Raw genomic sequence first — 5,709 nt, 5'->3', positions numbered from 1 at the left:
AGAATAAAGAGTAGAGAATTTTTCAGTGAATATTTACAGTGATAAATACTGTCTTCAGAAGTTTATAGAAATGGTTGGAGGATATTTTGAGACATAATTTTTTCACCTTTTTATTTTTTGTTATGGTTTTTAATAAAAGTTGTTTATGATTTTGACTTATTCTGATATGTAGATAAATCAATGTGATTGAAAAAGCTAATTAAATAACACGGAAGCCAATTAAAACAGTGTGTGAAGCAGAGTGGTGGGCTTCTTAGTCCATGCGAAGGGTTCCATTTGGGCATTTATTAATTTGAAAGAATTAAGGCCAAGGTCAAAGAGAATCCGTTTTAAAATTTGCTCATATGTTGATGGCAGGCCATCCTAAATCCCTTACCCAATGACTCTCCCGCACACAGCAAATGGTTTAATGAAATCATGGCATCCAATAAAGCAATAGACAGAATCCAGGAATGGAAGTTATAATTTTATCTGACTAACCATAGGAATAATATTTCATCACATTTTCAATATTCTATTCATTGAAGCCAAACTCCTTCAAGACTACAAAGTGACTTGCACCACTGGAAATGGGGTCCCTTGGGAGCAAGTTTGAAAAGCTCTCTCTTGTCTGTAATTTTTCTAAAAGACTTAGTCCAAGTTGTCTAATTATTCACTCAACAGTCAACAAAGTGAAGGTAGAGAGAACCGTATTTATTTTAGGATCACTATAACATGATCTTGGCCTTATTTATTTTAAGCAACCTTCCAGAATTATGGAAACTAGTTAATGTAATTGGTGCTAGGCTCCATCTACTCAATTCTGACTTATTAACTCACTTCCATAGAGTCAATTTGGACTCCTGAAGATCCGTTAGGTCAGGCTAGCATGGCTCTTATGGATTTCTCGGACTGTAGTAGGAAGACCCATCTTTCTCCTGAGTTTTGAACTGTGAACCTAGCTGATCGCAGCACAACAGGTAACACTGTGCCATAACTACCACAGGTGCAACTGACTGAAACACTGCCGACAGCTGCTCCATCCTCATCATTGAATTGCTGTGCTTGACCCCACGGTTGTAGCTAGTAGGTCAATCCAACTCATCAAGAGTCTTCCTCTTCTCGCTCATCATCTACATCAATAAACACAATGCCCTTTTGCAGGAACTGCTACCTCCTGATCCCATATCCAAAATAAATAATGCAATGTCTGAACAGCCCCTTTTCTAAGGATAATTCAGATTGTACTTCTTCCAAGACCAAGTATGTTGTTCTTTGGACAGTCTATAAAACTTCCCTTATTCTTCATCAATCCACAAAATGATCTACTCCTCATTCTGTCTTATTCATTGCTCAGCATTCATGAGCCTATGAAGCTACTAAACATGCCCGGGGTTGAGCCAGTGCACCTTATTCCTCAAAGTGAAATAATTTCTCTTCAGCATTTTAATGAAATCTTGGGCAGCACATTGGACCAAGGCCATTTTTGGCCTTACTTCCTGACTATTTCTTCAATGAGTTTGGATTGTGAATTCAAGTAAAATCAAATCTTAGGCAAATTCATTCTTTTCCTCCCCCTATTTATTATAATGTATATTGGTGCAGTTTCAATGATCTCCTCTTTACATTGAGTTGCAATCTCTATAGACACTGTAGACTTTTACTTTCATCTCTAAATGCTTCAATGATCTCCTCTTTACATTGAGTTGCAGTCTCTATAGACACTGTAGACTTTTACTTTCATCTCTAAATGCTTCAAACCCTCTTCGCTTGCAGTAGCCAATGCTGTTTCACCTGACTACCTGAAAACCTCAGCTGCATGCCCAGCTCGCTGCATGGGATTAGTGCTGCTCTGCCATATGCAGCAGGGCAGAATTGTCCCTGTGAGTTTCAGTGATGGTAACTTTTACAGCGATAAAAAGCCTGCTCTTTCTTCCATGGAGTCACCATGCTCTAAATATAGCAGTTGTTAATGGACTGCCCTCCATTCTAATGCTATGATTATTTCTTATGCAGGCTACCTTCTTGGATTATTTGCTCAGGTTACTGTTAAGTATGGTGAAAGGCTAGAACCCTGATGCCATGTTTCTTGATTCTAAACCATAAAGCAAGACCTTTTTCTGTTAGAACAACTGCTTCCTGGTTCACCTGTTTGCACACAATTAGTTACTGTGGAATTATCATTTTTAGCAATGCTACACACAGTTGCTTATGAGCCACACAGTTGAGTGCCTTTGCTTAGTCAAGCTGCCCTGTGGTTAGCAGCCCAAGGTAGAGCCCATTTGGATTCTGAGAATTAGTTACCTTAATTATTCAAGCACATGTACTTGACAAACAAATGCGGTGATGCTATATAAACAATGTTCCCCCGTCCCTTCTCCAGAATCCTTTCCCTTATATTCTGATTGATGCTGCCCAATTTGAGTGGACCTATTCACATAACTATATTCTGGTGTTTCACATCAAATTCTATTCTTGACAGGAGATTGCCTTGACTAAGAATAATGTGAATTTGGGTAATCTCATAAAATCATTCTGGGAGGTCTGGAGGCAGGCTGCTTACACATCATTTGGACCCTTTAGTCGCTTGTTACCATTCACATGCACAGAATTTGTCTTTCACAGGACTTATTTATTACTCTCTGATTCTATTTTCTTACCATAAAATTTCAGGATACTATATTAGTCTTAAGAGTTTGATGAGAGGATATAATTATATAAAACAAATTCTGCAGATTTGGATTTTGCTGGTAGATGCAAAAAGATTTTTCTTCGAGATATCTAAATCAAATGTTCAGATATTGTATGGAAAAATTTGAGATATTTTAAAGTATTTTTACAATTATATTAATAAAAATCATTATGTTACAATTATTGGCATATTATATACAATTTTTATTTTTTCTTTTCTATAATGATCTTTGTGATATGTTCTCTATTCCTCAATGTTTTATGTAGTTTATAAGCAATGGCAAATGACCTTTCTAATTATCAGGGCATTTAATTTTTTATTTTATTTTTCAAATATGTCCAACTCAACTCTGAAACTACATTATCTTCAATATACATATCTTTTGTTATTGTTTAAATATGTAATTCACAAGTCATCATGGAGATAATATGATATATAAAAATTAATATTAATTATAATCAAGAGCAGACCCACCATCAGAACCATTTCTAGCACTTACTGCCTTTGGATAAGTTATTAGTCATTCTGGAAATGTCAGTGGCTTATTCTATAAAATGATAACCTTACTTATTGTATAAGGTAAAATGACAGTACATATGAAGCATTACAAAGCTCTATGTACTTAAAATAAATATAGAAATTTTTAAAAAGTCCTAGTATATGCTTTCTGGGAAAACCATAGCAGAAATATTTAATGAAATGGTGGAGAAAGAATTAACAGGCCTACAACTTTACTATCTCTCAGTTTTATAGAATATTTAAGAGAGAAATGACCAAGTAATTCTTCTGGTAAGTGCTGACGACAGACCTCTTGGTAAATATAATAAAGGAATGTACTAGTAAGTGAGAGTCTGGGTGGCGTAGGGGTTTAAATGTTCTGCTGGGATCTGTAGTCAGCAGTTTGAAACCACCAGTTAGTGAGGGTGGGAAATGAGGCATTCTAGTCTGTGAAATACTAACAGTCTCAGGAACCCACAACAGCCATCCTACCCTTTCTTATAAGGGTCACTAGGAGCCAGCTTGACTAAGTGGCAGTGAGTTTGCTTTTGTTAGTTATGCACTAGGAGAATATGTATCTCCAAAACGTGCATACAGGCCATGTTTGACCTCTCTTATTTTCAGTAGGGAGGAGAAATCAACTCCAAGCCATGCCAAAGCCAATTGTAAAAAGGTAACTCCCACTGCAAAAAGGTGGCAGTTACATAATCTCCTGTCAACTTAAGTGAAGAATGGAGTCTAGCCTGACCATCAGATCAGAGCCAATGAGGCCTCTCTGTCGGGAATGGCCTTCTCCTGAGGATTCTGAGAACTCCTGTGTTCCTCCCTGGTGGTGGGACACACACTCTTTCTGTGAGGCATTCCTGATGACAAACCAAATGGAGCTACGTTTATAGAGCCAGAGCCTGGGGCAGGAGGAGCCACATAGAGACCCACACCAGTGCTGAGATGCTTCCTCAGCCACTGGATCTACAATACTTTCCACTCACTGGCCTGTGATCTTCTTGGATTCAGCATCATTGAATGGCAGTGTGAGTCTAAAGAGGAATTTAGTATCAGACATATGGGCTAATATCAAACTCTGGACTTGATCTGGACTGGGCTGAGATGTTTCTTAATATATAATTGCTCTTTGATATAAAGTTCTCTCTTACACATATATCAGTGTCAATGAATTTGTTTCTAGTTGGACTAACACAGTAGTAGTCAGTCACGCCGCCACTTTACATCTTTTTCCTACCCTGTTCCTTCTTTTACCTGGTTCCTTTCCTGGCACTCTGCTTCTGAGCTCGTTTCAATAATTCATTACAAGGGCAAACAAAATCACAGACAATATTCATAATTATTGGGGTTTATAAGGTACATACACTGATTAGCACAAAGCAAAATCTGAAAACATAAAACATACCATTGTTCACAGCAGTGCATCTTCTCAGTCAACCACATCTTATTAGTCCTCAACCGTTCCATCTAATGGCCCCTTGACCTCAGCTGAGAAACCTGCCCAGTACTTTGCCTCACAACCTTATGTTCTCTGATCTCAGTGCCATGATTCCTTGGCTCTGGAACTTGTGGTCTAGGATCTCAACTGATAGAAGAGAATACCAGGTATTTGTATTTTTTCCACTATTGGTATGCATTCAGCTGTGTAGATCTTAACAAGCTATGGATAGACTTGATAAGAATGTGGATTCCAGAACACATTATTGTCCTCATGGAGAAACTGTATATGGATCAAGAGGTAGTTTGAAAAGGGAACAAGAGAATCAATCCTGCGTGGTTCAAAATCAGGAAAGATGTGTGTCATGGTTGTATTCTTTCAACACAAGTGTACAATTTGTATGTAGAACAAGTAATCAGAGAATCTGGAGTATATGAAGAAGAACATGGCATTATGATCTCAGGAAGGCTTATTACATCCTGTGATATGCAGATAACAACTTTGCTTGCTGAACATGAGGGGGACTTGAAACAGTTGCTGATGAAGATAAAGGAGTGCAACCTTCAATGTGGATCAAAACTTAATGTAAACAAAGCACAAATCCCCACAACTGGACCATTAGATAACATCATGATAAACATAGGAAAGACTGAATTTGTCAAGGATTTCATCTTGCTTGTATCCACATCAATCTTAATGGAGGCAGCAGTCAAGAGATCAAAAGATACATTGTATTGGGTAAATCTGCTGCACAAGACCTCCTTGGGGTTTGTAAAAAGGGTATTACTTTGAGGACTGAGGCTCACCTGAAGCAAGATATGGCATTTTAAATCACCTCTATGCATGTGAAAGTTGGACATTGAATAAGATAGATTGAACAAGAGTCAATGCATTTGAATTATAGTGATAATGAAGAATATTGGAAGTATTATGGACAGCCAACAGAGCAAACAAATCTCTTACAAGTACAGCCAGAAAACTCCCTAAAAGCAAGGATGGTTTAAGGTGTGGCAATGTTTTCTTTTTCTCTGGTACATAGGTTCATTCTGAGTTGGAACTCAAATCACAGACCTAATGCAATCAATTGAAAGAAAATTTT

The sequence above is a fragment of the Echinops telfairi genome, unplaced genomic scaffold (genome assembly GCF_000313985.2).
Source record: "Echinops telfairi isolate 266 unplaced genomic scaffold, ASM31398v2 ScPeMD7_60;HRSCAF=208, whole genome shotgun sequence".
NCBI classification, from domain to species: Eukaryota; Metazoa; Chordata; class Mammalia; order Afrosoricida; family Tenrecidae; genus Echinops; species Echinops telfairi.
Note: the sequence above shows the minus strand (reverse complement) of the source record.